Here is a 17791-nt window from a genome sequence, read left to right on the forward strand (position 1 = left end):
CGAAGTACACATAATAATATTTTTTTAAATTTTTGATTATGTATCGTAAATATATAAAAGACCCACAGTTTCCTAAACTCACCGCAATAAGCCTTGTCAAATAAACAATATATAAAAAAGCACTACTAAGTAGGGAAAGTTATATAAATTCTAAAGCCATAGTACTCAAGTGAGAGCAAGGACGTGAAATATTCAGATCGGAATACTAGAAGTAGCAAGGTCATTAGAAACGGGCCTAAAATTTTCCGGACTAATTTTTTGTCTTCTGTTGGCAGGAGTCGAGCTTAGGCAGAGTTCATAACGAATCGCTCAAGTCTAGCATCATGTCTCAAGGCAAAGCCAGACTTGTCCCTCTTTTCCGTGAGAACCGACAAACAATTTCGTTAAAAAGTAAAAAAAAGGAAAATTGGACTACATATTAGTGAAAATAAAAGATGAAAAAATATAAAAAAGCAATAATTTAATTCAAGCACGATGTGATTTGTCTCACTATTCTCAATTATCTAAATAGGATCCGTGTTAAGAGGTGACTTTCCAAAATTTGACAATTCTAAATTTACTTAATTTCTATTGGTGGTTACAGTTAATACAAATAAGTGTGTCTCCAAATTATGGTCAATAAACATAAAAAAGAAATATATTTTAGAAAGTGTTACTAAGCTTCATGAAGCATGAAACTAATCATGAACTCGCTTCTTGGTGAATAATTAAGTTCGTAACACAGATTCTCAATTGATAGCAGTGATCAAAACCCAACTTTAGAGTCTTGTATTTTTTGGCGTGAAATAGATTTGTAGAAACGCAAAAGAGGAGCATTGACGACGGTTTTCATTGTTTTAATTGAATACTTCTTCCTCTAACCATTTTCCCTCGCGTTGTATTCGCTGCTTTCGATTCCAATCGATATTCCAATCGTAGTGAAGCAAGTGTTCATCTAGGCTATCGAGCGTGATCAGCCTACAACTGTCTTCGATAATCTCCAATTCAAATTGTTATGTTCAACACATTGTCCACCACCGCACCATCACCGTCATCATCATCATCATGAAGCAGTTTTGTCTTTCTGTTTATGATCTCTTTCGTTGTCACCGCCGCGAACCAACAATTCCACCAGGTGGGGGCATCAAACCAGCCGAGTGCACGTGCAACTCATCCTGACACCGAACAGCTCTAAATCTGCTGCTTACCATGCGCAATGCTCAATTATTTTCGATTCTCTTCCAGCTTGGAAGGTGATTTACGATCCATCGCTGAGCTGAGCTGTCAAACCGATCACTATACATATATCTAAACTTGCCCCCCATCATATGATGGTGACCCCCGTTCGACAATCCGTGGGGAATTCGATTCGCATCTTCTGGTAGGCTGGCGCGGGCAGGTAGCAGAAGCGACGAAACCGAAAACGACGAACTCCACTCTCTGCACTGCTGCGCCGCTGGCGCTGGGGCGGAATTTGTTGCGCATAGAGATCGCGTCGCGCTTCAGATGACTCTTGGATCTTGGGGAGCTTCTGCAGAGCCGGTTGCGGTGTGCGCACAAATAGAAGACATAGAAGAGAGCCAGCCAGACCAGCTGGTCAAAAGGCACTAATCGAACGAGAGCGAAAGGAATAGTAGCAAAACAACGGAAAAAAACAAGCAGCACGAAAAACGTGCGCGCGCTGCTCGAATCTGTGGTTTTATAAAATTAAACAGTGATGCTAATAATTACGTTATTTCAAGATTAAACCTGCTGCGATAAAGACGCGAATTTTGTGGTGCGCGGATGCGAATCGTTTCGCAGGATATTTTCTTGTGCATTCTAGGATTTTTGGTGCGATTGTTCGGTTGCCGGTAGATGGTTGCTAGTTTGAAAGAGAATTTAGCTTGTTGGAAGTGCAATTCGAAAAAAGGATATTCGTTTGTGTTTGGCAAGTGATTCGAAAGGATCGATTTTTGGCAAGTGAATCTTAACTAGAAATCAGTGATCTGTGGCTAAGGTTCTGGAAAAATTCACCGAATTTGAAAGTGTATTTTGCTGCACCCGCAAAGCAGAAGCGTTGCATGATTTTCAACCCTCCTCGTGGCCCCTCAACTGGAGTATCTATATGTGCTGTCGGCTTGCTACTACAGATTCTATCGCTCTGTGCTACTGGAAACTGGTGTTACATCAACAAGCTGAGCTCGAAAAAGATGCACGTTTCGGATCAATAACTGAATTGCAGAACGATACAGTGTTGCTGTGTCGAAACGAGCTAAGTGAAACAGGAGCTTCAAAGGTGAGTTGAAAATTGCTCGGAAAAGTGATCTGTCAGATGAAGGGAGACTGGATTGTGTGGTTGGATAGATGATGCAGGTATTGCGATAGATTGCTTTGTGCAATTTATGACTTAACATAACACTTTTCCGGGTAAGTCTGTAAAATATACGAGTTGAATGGAATTCGCCTTTTGATCGATAACAAAGTAAACGATTTCTATTGGGAAAATTGACGCAATTCTATGTAGATAGTTTATTGGCTCAATAGAGCTGTGGCATTCTAGAAAATTTATTCCTAAATTTGTTCCTAAATTATACTAGGGTAGACGTTACCTTATTCATCTGATTAGTCAGTATGTCAAACTATTTAGTTGATAACTGGACTTAGAGTGACTGGATTGCGCTTAAATAGCTATCATCATCTTTGCTACGTTCCTAAGAAGCAGTACAGTTAAATTTTTTTTCTTGGAAATTGTGAAATGCTCCCGTTTGAACTAAGCGAAAAGTCGAGTACAACGTACCCTTTTTCATCCTACCATTTGAGCTAATGCGTTGAATAGAGATAGCAGATACGGCTCTAACTAACGTGTTAAAATGGGTGAGATGAATAGAGGAGCTAAGATGAATTAAGCAGCAGTAACCCTAGTAAGTAAATAAGTTAGACTGGTGTACATTACTCACTAAAGAAAATTGGATAAAAACACTTGTGTGTAAAAATGGCAGAATGCGTAGAACTTAAGTGTGTCTTACTTTTTGGATTTTGTTAATTATTTTCGATTATGGACGACTATGCTAGAGAACAAAAGATATACACTGCTGGTCAATAAAATAGGTGTGAGATAAAAGTACATGAAATTCTGAGTTTTCTCTAAAAATATGTTCATATTCAAATATTTTATAGTTAGGCACAGTCGTAAATATGAAAAAGAATACTTTTATTTGTAAATTAAATGTTATGCTTTTTTGTAACTCTTTCTTCTCCATGAAATCCAAAAAAGTACCTGGTCAATGAAATAGGTGTATTGTAATCCATTGCATTAAAATTTTTCAAATCCAATGATTTTAAGACTTCAACATTTTTAACAACTAGTAACCTGTGTAAACTCCCTTATTCAACCAAATTTTATCCATTTGTCTTGGCATTGAGTCATTCAAACGCTGATAAATTTCCGTTGGTATAGGGTAGCATTCCTTTTAAGCTACTTCCCTCAAACGATCCTTATTTGTGAAATTTCGATCGAATAACTTCTTTTTAAGTACATTACGTAAATTTTCTACGGGATTGATGACAGGAAATTGGCATGGTCCGAAATTATAGTCACTTTATTATCCCGAAGTCATTCCTTTACATACTTCGATGTGTGTTTTTGGTCAATATCTTGCTGAAACTGTCATGTAAAGGCACATTATCTTTGGCATAGGACTGCATGACATCCTTTAGGATGTCCATCCTTTAGCCTTGCATTCGAATCTTGCCATTATAGTGGCGTTGCAAAGATTAGGACCTGCGCCATTCCACGAAAAGCAAGCCCCAAACCTCATTATTCTCGCCTCCGTGCTTTACCATATTTTGCGTGTTGCAGATCAAACTGTTTGCACTTTGGACGTTTAACGTTTCGTTGTGCATCGGAGGAAAACACCTTTACCTTTGATTCGTCCCTCCGAAGCATATGTCGCAATTTTTTGATTCCTTCTGAACCAGGCCCATTAACGCTGTTGAAAAGCAAATTGCATTTTTCTTTAAAGGCTTTGGCTTCGAAATAGTGGAACCTTCTTAGCAATTCTTTCTGGAGGTTTGAAATTTTACGGCCTACAGCGAACTGTTCTCGGACCTACCACTTTTCCAATTTGTGCTGAATTGGTCTTGGATGACGCGAAAGGATCAGATTTAGCTAAAATTGCAATACGAAGGTCAGCTGCTGTAGACGTCTTCTTGGGTTGTTTGCATGTTTCCTTTTTTCAAAGGTTTAAAGGCATTTGTAACGAAGTTTTCGGCACGCCGCAGTGTATTCGCGATTTATTTATACGTCTTAACTTCTTGAACAACATTTTTTAGCAAAACTCGTTCCACTTGAGTGCAGTGAGATGCTCGACCCATTCTATAACAAATCTTTGACTTATTCAACATTTAAGTACATTTACTAACACGCTGAATTCAAACTTCACCAAATAAAACGTATAATGGAATTATGAAAAATAATAACACGTTAATATATTTCACACACCTATTATATTGACCAGGCGAGAAAGCCTGCGGTAGTCTTGTTTTGCATCTTGACAAAGATTGCAAATATAATCAGCGCCAACAACCCACTAGTAACTTGACAGATCCCAAGGCTTCTGTGTGCGGTAGGTGTGATAGAGACTGCTGCAACTTGGTATGCGTAATTGAGAGAAAAACAAAATAATCTATCACACACCTATTTTATTGGCCAGCAGTGTATAACTATGAGACAGAAATTTTTTCATGCGAAACATTTATCTAAAATATATTGTGGTTTTAATTCTCATTGCCGCTGCTACAAATGTGATTCCCTGGGTATAACTGTCCAAAATTAGTGGTACTGAAGGGTGCTACGATCAAAAATTGATCAAACAAGAATGGTTTCTCTGTATCGATCTAGTTTGCTATTTTCGGCAAATTTAAGATTAAGAGAAACGAAATTAATAAAATTGAAAGACGGATAAGTATTCTAGAGCGAATCAGTTATAAACTTAGATCGGAAAACTAGGATTAGGTTGGCTCATGTGGACATGATCGAAAGGAAATGTGAAGAATCCTTTGTCTTCTGCTAAGTAGGAGTTGGGCGTTGCACCCAAAAACATTATGATGAGTTATGTTCAATGACCATGCGGTAGACTTGGGTGCAACGCCTAACTCCTACTTAGCAGAAGACAAAGGATTCTTCACATTTCCTTTCGATCATATCCATATGAGCCTGGCTAGTCCTCGTTTTCCGTTCTTAGTTTATAACTGATTCGCTCTAGAATACTACTTCTTTTAGTCTCAAATTTGCCGAATATAGCCAACAAAATCGATACAGTAGAACCTTGTGGTAATTAAAACAAAGTAACAAAAATGGTTTTTTGTCAAAAATTCAAATCATGTTTCTTCTGCAAGGTCAATTCACGCAGAATAAACAAACAATATTGACTCAAGTTTCCTTTTTTGCGAATGCGAATTCCAGGGCTTTTCGTTTGACTCCTTTCATAAAGTTTTGCACAGCCTCCTTGGTCACTTTCCTCGCTGCAGAACACCAGTTTGCTTTAAGCTGCATCTCGCTAACAATTGTCTTTCGCATCTTCTTGAGGTTCCGCTAATATTTGTCTATTGGCATTTTTCCGTAATGGTAATATGTCAAAATCCGGCCAAAACAGAACGAAACAATTGTGTTACTTGAGGGAAGGCAGCAGACGTTTTCCCAAGCACTCCTGTATATAAATTTCCTGGTTGACGATTCTTGTTGTGATATAAATGTCGCTTTTCAAACCACAGGAACACATGGCCTGCCACACGAGACATTTTTTGCGAACTTCGACAATGTGTTTGAAAATTGTGTAACCAGGATTTTGTTTCAGGTGGGGCTTAAAAATTATTGCATAAACTAGAAACTAAAACTGAATGAAACCTTAAATAGTTCTTAGTGAAAACAATTCCAAAACAAAACAATAGAAACTAAAAATCTTAAGGATTTTATATATTATCTCTGTTACAAGCTGAAGAACTATTAATTGTAAATTAGATTTGTCTGTGGTAACACGATAACTCAATTTTATGGTATTTCAATTTAAACGAAACTATATTCAAGATAGATTTGGTGGATCAGTGGGCTAAGAGATGAACTCATAAATCACTCATCGTATGTTCGAGCCTCAGCCAGGAAGACATATTAGCGATCAGTAGGATCATGTACTAGCTTTGCAATGGTTCTGTACATTAAGAATTCGCTGCGAAGTCTGTCGAAACAGATGGTCAAGTTCCGCTACGAAATGTAATACCAAGGCTTTGATTTTCCTTTCTTCATCCGAGACATCAGTGTACTTTCCCACAATATGTTCGGATATATTGCAGACTATTTTATCTATTGAAATATTCCGATGTTTTCACAGATCCTAAATTTTTGCATGAAATTAATTATTTATCTGGATCCTAGAATCTAGATAAATAATTAATTTATCTAGAATAAACAGAATAAACAGATCCCTGAAAAAGCACACCAGCAATTTCCATTGTCATATTCAATAACATTTCCGTTGTATTCCAAAATGTCATTACAAAAATTTCTTCGCAAATCAAACAATCTTGCACACTGTTTAGACATCATAAGATTAGCTAAATTATATTCGTTTCCAGTATATTTGAAAACAGAAAGTATTTCTGATTTCGTGGACTTTTGGATAATACAAAATAGATATTTCAGTTATTTAATCTACGAAAGAAAACTACCTAGACTTTAATGTACTGGCGGAAACTGCCAAGAAATTGTTCACTAATCGAAAGAAAATCACTTAAAATTAATTACTGATATCTTCAAATCTACGTAAAACTTGTTAAATGTACCATTGATGGACCCACCAAAATAACTAAAAATCGTGAATATGGATGAGCTTAATAATTTAAACATCACATGAAATAGACCATATCAAATTTGGCCAACGAATAACAGCCGTGGACCAAACTCTGGCTACTATCAATGTCGATGAAACGATGATTACAATAGCTTCTTCTCGGCTTAAATCGTCTTTCAATTTGGAACCCGGAGAATTCTTTTTCGTACCTCTGAGAAGACACATCGACGATTTGGTGACTGTGCTTCTCCTTGAGTTCTCTTGCTAGTGTCATTTTTTCGTCCTACTGGAAATCCATTCCAAAAAAGAGAAATGGCGAAACATCCATAACTGTCGTGGAATAACTTCATTGAGCGCTCTCTCGAGCTGGTGATTAAGGGACTTATGTTCATATTGACAATGATAAGATTCATGTGCGCCTGCACGTTCTATACTCAGATACTACCAATAAAATCATTAAGAGCATCATTTCGGAATACGTAACTGTGGATTCCGTTAAATTTGAAACCTGGATAATTTTTTTTCTAGTTATTTCCAGCGGTGTTCGTGTCGTGTGAGTGACGGCACCTGTTTTTTTTTTTTTTTTTTTCAATTCGTTTATTTGATAAGGCAGGTTTGCGTTAGCTTAAAGGTGCCAATTTTGTTTTGTTTTACATTTTAAATTACTTAAAACTAGGGGCTTACATATTGATTTTTGAAATTAAACTAAGGCTAATGTATAGCTATACATATGCACAAGGGGGTAGTATAATTTTCGTAAGATTAGAGGGGTCATTTAGTTTTTATGGCAATATGGTTTGACATTTTTAGCAATGAGATTATTGGAGCAAATAATGTTTAACTAAGGGGGAAAATTTTTACGACTATCTTAAAAGTAGAAATAATTAGAGGGCGTGATTAAATTTTGTAAAGATTCGGAGACATTAATTAGAGTTATTTTATGTGGTAGTAGAGTTGGGCATTTTCAACGAGATCATATAATATAATAGTTAAAACTAGAAAAGGCAAGAAGAGCTAAATGCTTCATGAAGATATTTGGGGGGGGGGGGGGGGGAAGGGGTGTTACTTCTGTGTATAAGAGTCAGGGGAAGTAGGGTGGACAAACATGGCAGGGGGAGAACATTATTTCAGTTTCAGACTTCGGGAGATCAACGGATGGATTACAGAATCAGGGTGGTCTTTATCAGGAAGAATCATGTACTGGGACGCCGGGTGGTCGTTCTCGAGATGGCAGGGGTTTCTCCAGACGATTTCGTAGTGCGGCTCAGATGTTGATCGGCTACATTTCGAGTTGTGCGTGTGATGTTCGTGCTTTAGGTCCCGTGTTTGTTGGCTCATTCGACAGGGATGTTTTGTGTCGCCTTGGAGTCGCATCAAACCATTGTGGGTGTATGGTACAGGTGGAAGAGAGCGCTTCTGAGAATGATAAGGAAAAAGGGGCAGTTAAAGTTGGATATTGATGGTTTTTATGAAGGTGTATATAAGGGACATATAGAGGACATCGCGGCTTGCCAACACATCTCGAACCGGGACGTTGGGTGGTCTTCCTCGGGCCCGGAGGGTGTCCATAAGCCGAGACCTGGCGGAACTGTACTCGGTGCACGCCCAGACTATGTGCTCTATATCGTGATAACCGTCGCCACAAGCGCAGATACCACTCTCCACGAGCCCAATACGTCGGAGATGTGCATCCAGCGTGTAATGGTTCGCCATGAGTCGGGACATCACACGAATGAAGTCACGACCCACATCCATCCCCTTGAACCAAGGTTTCGTCGATACCTTAGGGACTATCGAATGTAGCCACCTTCCTAGCTCCCCATTGCTCCACGAGGTTTGCCAACTTTCGAGGGTTCTCTGATGAGTAATACTGAAAAATTCGTGGAAGCAAATTGGTCTTTCAAAAACGTCACCTTCAATGGCACCCACCTTAGCTAAGGAGTCCGCCTTCTCATTGCCCGGAATGGAGCAATGAGAAGGGACCCACACCAAGGTAATCTGGAAAGATTTGTCAGATAAAGCACTCAGTAGCTCCCGTATTTTCCCCAAAAAATACGAGGAATGCTTTCCATGTTTCATCGAGCGAATAGCGTCAATAGAACTCAGACTATCCGAGACGATGAAGTAATGGTCTGCGGGTAATGTGTCAATGACTCCAAGGGTATACTGAATAGCAGCTAGTTCTGCGGTGTAAACTGAAGCAGGGTCACTGAGTTTGTAGGAGGCGGTGAACTTTTGATTGAAAATACCGAAGCCAGTGGACCCTTCGAGGTTTGATCCGTCAGTATAAAACATCTTAGAACAGTCGACTTCTCGGAATTTATTATAAAAAATATTTGGAACCACTTGTGGGCGTATATGGTCCGGAATTCCAATAATCTCATCATTCATGGATGTGTCGAAGAAAACAGTAGATTCAGAAGTATTTATGAAATGCACACGGTTGGGATTGTAAGAAGAAGGATTAATATTTTGCGCCATGTAGTCAAAGTACAGGGACATAAAACGGGTCTGAGAATTGAGCTCAACAAGCCTTTCGAAATTTTCAATCACCAACGGGTTCAAGATATCGCATCGAATGAGCAATCGATATGAGAGTTCCCAAAATCGATTTTTCAGCGGGAGAACGCCCGACAGGACTTCGAGACTCATCGTATGGGTCGACTGCATGCACCCTAAGGCGATACGCAAACAACGATACTGAATTCTTTCGAGTTTGATGAAATGTATGTTCGCGGCGGATCGAAAGCAGAAGCATCCGTATTCCAGTACCGACAGTATCGTTGTTTGATACAACCTAATTAGGTCTCCTGGGTGGGCACCCCACCACGTTCCGGTTATTGTACGAAGAAAGTTGATCCTTTGCTGGCATTTCTGTTTCAGATACCGAATATGGCATCCCCAAGTACCTTTCGAGTCGAACCAGACCCCTAGATATTTTACTGTGAAGACCTGAGCTATAGTTTGACCCATTAATAGAAGCTGTAGTTGTGCTGGTTCACGCTTCCTAGAAAATACAACTAGCTCAGTTTTCTCCGTGGAGAATTCGATACCCAGCTTAATAGCCCATGCAGACAAATTGTCCAAGGTATTCTGTAATGGTCCTTGTAGATCGACAGCTTTGGGTCCCGTAACAGACACCACGCCATCGTCTGCAAGTTGTCTTAACGTGCAGGAATTGTCAAGACATTCATCAATGTCGTTGACGTAGAAATTGTATAACAGGGGGCTTAGACATGAGCCCTGGGGAAGGCCCATGTAGCTAAATCGTGATGTCGATAAGTCACCATGCGAAAAATGCATGTGCTTTTCCGACAACAAGTTTAGTAAAAAGTTGTTTAAAGTCGCTGAAAGACCATGCTGGTGCAGCTTCTCTGAAAGAATGTTGATAGAAACTGAATCAAAAGCCCCCTTTATATCTAGGAACACTGATGCCATCTGCTCTTTACTAGCATAGGCCATTTGAATTTCGGTTGAGAGCAACGCAAGACAATCATTCGTCCCTTTGCCTTTGCGAAAGCCAAATTGTGTATCTGACAGTAAGCCATTTGCTTCGACCCAATTGTCGAGGCGGGATAGGATCATTTGCTCGAACAACTTCCGGATACAAGATAGCATTGCGATCGGTCGATACGAATTGTGGTCGGAGGCTGGTTTTCCTGGTTTTTGGATGGCGATGACCTTCACTTGCCTCCAATCGTGTGGGACAATGTTAGCCTCAAGAAACTTATTAAATAAGTTCAACAAGCGTCTCTTGGCAGAGTCTGGCAGATTCTTCAACAAGTTGAATTTGATTCTGTCTGGCCCTGGAGCTTTATTGTTACACGACAAGAGAGCAAGTGAGAACTCCACCATCGAAAAAGGTGTTTCGTTCGCGTTATCGTGACGGGACGCGGCGCGGTAGATCTTCTGTGCCGGGGCGGAATCCGGACAAACCTTCTTGGCGAAATCGAATATCCAACGGTTTGAATATTCCACGCTCTCATTAGTACTTTTTCGATTTCGCATACGTCGGGCTGTTCCCCAAAGAGTGCTCATCGATGTTTCTCTCGTTAATCCGTCGACGAACCGGCGCCAATAACCGCGTTTTTTGGCTTTCATCAAACTCTTCATTCGCTTGTCTAACGTCGCGTACTGTCGAAAACTAGCGGGTAACCCGTCGTTCCGGAAGGTCTTAAACGCGGCGGCCTTCTCTGCGTACACGTCTGAGCACTCTTTATCCCACCAGGGATTGGGAGAACGTTTTTGTATGTTCGCGCCGGGTACTGGCTTAGTCTGAGCTTGATTCGCGCTGTCGAGAATCAAGCCAGCCAAAAAGCTGTACTCTTCCTCCGGAGGAAGTTCTTGAATAGATTCGATGTTGTCGGATATCGCGGCAGCATAGCTCTTCCAATCGATATTTCGTGTGAGGTCATACGAAATATTGATTGTTTCCAATGGCCTTGAGCCGTTATTGATTGAGACTACGATCGGCAGATGGTCGCTACCGTGGGGATCAGGGATTACCTTCCACGCGCATTCTAACTTTAGCGAGGTCGAGCAAAGGGATAAATCTAATGCGCTTGGGCGCGCTGGTGGGGGAGGAATCCGTGTCATTTCACCCGTGTTTAGAATTGTCATGTTGAAGTTGTCGCAAATATTGTGAATTAAAGAGGAACGGTTATCATCATAAAGGCAACCCCATTCCGTACCGTGAGAGTTAAAGTCGCCTAAAACTAGTCGCGGTGCAGGCAGGGATTCTATGATGTCATGTAGCCGGCGATGCCCAATCGCGGTGTTGGGGGGAATATATATGGAAGCTATGCAAAGATCTTTGCCTTTGATTGTTACTTGACAAGCGACAACTTCAATACCTGTTATCGAGGGAAGGTTAATTCTGTAGAAGGAATAGCGCTTTTTGATCCCCAAAAGCACTCCTCCATAGGGGGTGTCTCGATCCAGGCGAATAATATTAAAGTCGTGGAAGTTGAGATCTATGTCGGAAGTTAACCAAGTTTCACATAATGCAAATGCATCGCAACTTAAATTATTTATTAAAATTTTGAAGGAATCGATTTTCGGGATGATACTTCTGCAATTCCACTGTAGAACAGTGATCAAATCCGTGACCTCGTTCGATGAGTTAGCCATCAAAGGATACAATCGCTGAAAGGAGGGGCCATTTAGCAGTCAACTGCTTCAAAAATGTTCTTACTGTAGGGAGAAAAGCTAACAACAGACTTTTAATAGGATCAGTTATATTGAAAGTTTTTATTATCCAGTCCACAATGTCCGAGAGTTTGATAATTCCAGTGCCGCGATTATTCTCGAACTGAAACAGAGGAACACTTGGGATTTTTGATGTTCCGGGAAGTGCTGGGAACTCCTTCTCTGAGTTTAATCCTCCGAGACCAGGAGCTAATTGCTTCGGTTTGGTTGCAACACTTCCAATAGATGTGACTTTCTGAGTCCCGTCAAGGGATACCTTCTGGCCTTTACAACGAACTTTAGGAGAGGAAATGTTCCTCCTCTTCCTATAACTTCTAGGCGCCCTAGTAGATGTTCCCTCTTGTGGGTCATCAGCCTCGCCCTCGTTAGGAGGCAAGTGAGCATAGATGTTTGTTGAGGTTGGTGGTGTAGCTTTCTTTAGCATTTCTGCAAAAGAACGTTCGGATCGTCCAGCAAGGGAGCGTTTTAGTTTATCCCCGCGTAGTTTATACGCGGGACATGCCGAGATATCATGCAGATTCTCTGCACAGTAAGGACACTTCTCAGCATTCTTACTGCACGAATCATCTAGATGATTCTCCCCGCATTTTCCACAGCGGGCCTTATTGCTACAATGGGTGGCTGTGTGACCCAATTGTTTACACTTTGTGCAATTCATGACCCGCGGCACAAACAGACGCACAGGCAGACGAACCTTGTGCAAGAGGACGTAATTTGGCAAAGCGGTACCAGCGAAGGTCAACCGATAAGAGTTTGATTGGGGGTACGTTTTTGAACCATCCCCCGCAACTACTACTGAGTGCAAACGCTTGCACTCGAGTATTTTCACTGGCTGAAGTAAGCGGTCTCTGAAACGGCCAACCCCGTACTGCAGCAGATCCTCGCATGTCAAACTGTCATCGGTGACAACGCCTTCAGACTGTACTTTCATAGCTGGAATATACACGTGATAGTCCTTCGTAAAGTGCTCGCAGCAAGCAATATCGTTTGCCTGCTTTGAGTTAGTCAGCACGACCCTCAGCCTGTCTGAGCGGACCTTTTTTATTTCGATCACAGCCGGGAACCGTTCCGTTAGGTCTTTTGAAATCTGTAATAGATTCAGCGATTTTGTTTTGGGCCGAAAGAAGACCACAAAGGGACCGGTCGAGAGCTCTGGATATTGTTTGGGTCGGGGGAGAGCCTTAGGAGTCGACTCGATCTCCATTTGGCCATCCGGGGAGGAAGCCATCGACACCGTCAACGCACGGGGTCAGCACCCGCGCAGACGGGAAAAAGCCGTAAATGTATCAAAAAGCTAGATTTCACTTATCTGTATACTCGTTTCCCACGACGCACCAGTCCAGCTTAAATAGCTGGTTATTGTTCAATCCTCGCTTTACGAACAAAAGGTTGAGGAATGTGGCCTAACGGTTAACACACGCACAAAAGAAAATAAAAGTCCAAACCTCGAAGAGGCAGAGAATGGCAAAATAACCTTGAACGCGGATTACTGCACTGTTCTTTTTCCAACAGACCGAAAACAAAACACTTCTATCTCGATCGAGCGATGCGTAGAGACTCGACGGCACCTGTTCTTTCATACCCGAACTTTCAATACAAATAGAAGGCGTAACCAAATCTCAAACCACGCTGTGCACTTACGAAGGACAGACTCCTACGGGTCAGTTCTCTAATACGAAGACACACTGCGAGAAACAATGTACACAAACCTCTAATGAAACTGCAGGCAAACCCAACATCAACATCAACTAAATCACAAACAAAATTTACGCGCAACGTATTGGATCATTGTGATGGGCTTACTTCTTCCCAATCAACTGTCAGAGTGACAGCATCACCGGCAATAAAGTAAAGGACATATAATAAAAATAAATGATACACAATCGTGACCCGTAGGTCCCACAAACAACTCAAACCAGGTAATCGTGAAAACTCACACAACATCCGTAGCGAGGACAGTATCGACGAAAACGATAAGCCTAGAGAAAGTGGACTTAGTGATTCCCAAGCAACAACAGGCAGTGCAGCTAAGTGGCCGTTCATAAACCACGTAGAAATGGGGGGGGGGGGTGGTTCTAGTAAAAGTCTATGTTTGCCAACGAGGGGGAGGGTATTTTTTTGCAAAAGTCTACGTAGACATTGATTTTTTGTTCTCGTATTACTATTTCGGTACTCATGGGATTTAAAGAAAGTTCTGTTCAACATACTAGTGGAGGGGAACATGGGGAGACCAACCACGAAATTACACAATTATCAATAACGTGTTCTTTTTGGTTCTTATTTTTTTGGAAAATAGTTTTTTACTTGTTTCGATCCCATCAGGTAATTTTAAATTTTGTATGGGTATGGACTACCAGAGTAATATTTTTTATAGAGCTCTTATATCATGTTATTCCTTATGAAGTAGTGAATTGATTTTACATTAATTGGAATATTGGAATAGTTATTTATAAAATTAGCAGGACATTGAGAAGAGGACAAGTGTTGGGGAGACTTAACTAAGATTTTATGGGAGACTTGACCAAGTGGCAATAAGCTGAAGAAAGATACAAAACAAAATTGATATTTACTATTCTGTGGGACCAACTGTGAATGCACATCACGTCAAAAAAAAAATCCCACTTTGAATACCAGTATATATCATTACAGTACTAGTCAACAAAGTTAGTTGTTCATGGCTGATTTCGAGACGAGTGAACATACAATGTATTCAGTACAGTTAATCCCAAAAATGAATTGCATTAAAAAAATCAAAATTCATGAAATGCAAACCTTTTATATTTTTGCTGATATCTAACGACCTCGACAAAATGAAAGAAAAAAATGAATACGGCATGTGTCATTTTCTTGTCGTAATGTTGCGAAATTCTTTTGGTCAAGTCTCCCCACGCCTTAGTCAAGTCTCCCCGCTGACTTAACCATAAAAAACGACCACAGACATTTTTTTATATCTTCTCAAAAAGTAGTTTAACAATTCTGCAAAAAATCATTAATATGCAAAATATTTTTGCACATTACATTTCAACGAGTTTTGAAAGATTGAAAACTTTTTTAGAGGTTTACGTAGGTTTAGCTGAAAGGTCAAGTCTCCTCGTCATCCCCTATTTATGCGGACACTTCGAAGCTAGTGCACTATTAAGAGGTACCTAATCTTTCGACGACTACACAATCAAGTGATTTTTTGGACAATACAACAAAACGACAACAATATTTTGATTTTAAATTCCTTTGATATGGTACTAATTGAATTGAGCAGTCGTAGAAAAAACACCAATGTAAAAAGAATATTTGAACGAAGCTTGTGTTTGTTCTTAATATTTAAAAAGTTAGAAATAAATTTGAACGCCTCACGTTTAATTTTTAGTTGAACAGTATACTGTGCTTCTCATTAATTTCACATTTTCCACAAATAAAAAAGATCGAAAAGTCTGAGTAGATTTTTTGAGAATGGGGGGTGGGGTTAGTAAAAGTTTACGTAACTCTACTAGGGGAGAGGGGGGATCAAAATGTGTCAAATTTCGGTCTACGTGATTATGAATGGTCCCCTTCAACAAGAAAGAAAATCTTTACCGTTAATAACAAATCGCTTACACTAGATCCGATATACATATACACTAAAATTCGATTTATTTATTTCTATTTGCTTATCGTAAATATTTAAAGATCCATGGTTCAGGTAATCTAATACATTGAACCGTGTCAAATTACTGAAATAAAAAAGTTACTAATCCACGATTAAAATGTCTTCGCGTCTAGACACTGAACAGCGATCAACCTGCCGAGTCTAGCATCCTACATAACAGGAACTATGGAATGTCTCGCTCAAGCTAATATTATTTACGTTAACCTATCCACCAGTTTTCATATAACAATGGATAAAATGGAGAAATTTGAAAACAACTGTAGATATGGCAGCTATTTCGTTCCTAGAGAGATAACGGTTGTCTTGGTATAGCGCAAGGAAGCTACTTGGGACTGTTGATGTTTCTGCTTTACTTCAATTACGTGTATTTAGTGCTGAAAAATCCTTACCGGTTCTGCGCAGACGATCTTAGCATGAAACTTTCGCTGATGGCTGTGTAGCAAGAACTGCTTATGTGTAAATCCAAAAAAGGGCTCAGTGATCGAATTCCGATGAAAGACTTTCTGGCAGAGCCCTTCCTCCAAGACCACCAGAAGTTCTTTGCTTTCGAAGCTTTACCTGCTCCAGAACTTTTTAACTGCCGAAAATCAGTGGAGAAGGCACAGTTGATTGAGAGGTAACGTGTAGGCAGTACCCTCTCGACTCTCCTGCGTTTTTACTCGCCTGATATGGTCACTCTAGATAATATCAACCGTGCAAAATTGGAAAAACTTTTCGATTGTTCGCAGTAAAAAACCCGGACCGGTGAAGAAATATAAAGTTAAAGACAAAATAGTTCAATTTCGTGTATAGAGCAAGCTTTCTAATTTTATTTTGGTATTATTGTAACTTTCCTAAAGTATACATATAAATGTAGCGAATGCAGTGATCTTAATCATATATCGATAGCAATAAATATACAAGAATCGAAAATAATATTATATATGTACTTCGATGCGTTTTTGTGACGGTTTTTTGAGTGGCCGTGTTTTTTTTCATAAATACGCTTTGTAGTATGTATTATTAGAATCAATGTAAAATATGCTGAGTTGAAATGAATTATGTAAAATCAATTAATTGTTCGAACGTAAATAATAAACCTTCGTTACGCTTTCCATCGATTCGTGTAAATTAGTTGCTAAGAAAGTTTTCGTATTTACGCAACGAACACAGATTACTATCATGCACGCATGCAGCCGCAAACAAATAAGGTATGCATATTTGCCTCAAACATTGAACCCAAACGAATGGTTTACAATGCTCGAACTAAACAGCTGTGTGAGTACATCGTATCCGTACACGAATGGAAGATTCGCAGCCAGTAAAATGAGACCTATCAGTCCGCTACACTGGTTGTGGAAGCACGCAGAGCAGTTCTCTGCTCTGCCTGTCGTTCAAGAGGCAACTGAGCCTGTGCGACTAAATCTGTTTCTTAAAAAGTCGATGATCACGTCATTTATCGCAACGTAGCGCGCTAAGTACATAAACTTGTCGTGTCAGATATGGAAAGCGCCACCTTCTGTATATTTTGACTATATTACACATTATTGAAAATTTCATTACGCGATATCAAAAATCTTTGGCGTTATCCATTGGAATCTGCTCTTAGGAGTTTTCCTGAGCGACATGCTCAAATATTTTGAAAATTTGTCGTGAGATGGCTGAATTATGAGTATTTCAAACCTAACCACTCCCAAATCGAAAATAAAGACTTTATCCTACGTCAAAACGATGGACTGTTACACACTGAAGACATGAAATCGAAAGGATAATCCTCACTGATTGACTTATAGGTGCAACTAGTCACTACATTTTAGTCACTTTCCGTGATTGTCATTGATATCTGTTCACTGTATCGTCATATCGTTTTCAAACTTACATGGACGTTAATTGCAAACGATAGAAAGTGACTAAAATGCTGCTGCTGATTTCGAATTCATTATGATTGATTGGCTAATATGTGATTTCTCAGCGATTAGTCCTATTGCTACTGTGAATGTTTCTTCATATCAGCAAAGCTAATAATATACGAATGTAATTTGTGGGTAAATGAACTCGCATCTCAGTAAATCGAAGTTGTTTCGTTTCTGCCCTGTTTACTTTCACATTTTTTGCTGTTTATTGTATGATTGTTAAAAATATCACAGTTTTCTGG

At 39.9% G+C, this 17791-nt stretch overlaps 1 protein-coding gene across 1 annotated transcript in view; it reads left to right on the forward strand.

Annotated features, from left to right (window-relative positions):
- The first annotated feature begins 1579 nt into the window (after positions 1-1579).
- The window catches only part of LOC131681083 (uncharacterized), a 187697-nt gene continuing 171485 nt past the window's right edge, over positions 1580-17791 (forward strand). Inside the window, exon 1 of the mRNA XM_058961790.1 lies at positions 1580-2257. The gene's annotated coding sequence lies outside the window, so the exon portion shown is untranslated. The remainder of the gene's footprint in view (positions 2258-17791) is intronic.

The sequence above is a fragment of the Topomyia yanbarensis genome, chromosome 2, assembly GCF_030247195.1.
Source record: "Topomyia yanbarensis strain Yona2022 chromosome 2, ASM3024719v1, whole genome shotgun sequence".
NCBI lineage: Eukaryota > Metazoa > Arthropoda > Insecta > Diptera > Culicidae > Topomyia > Topomyia yanbarensis.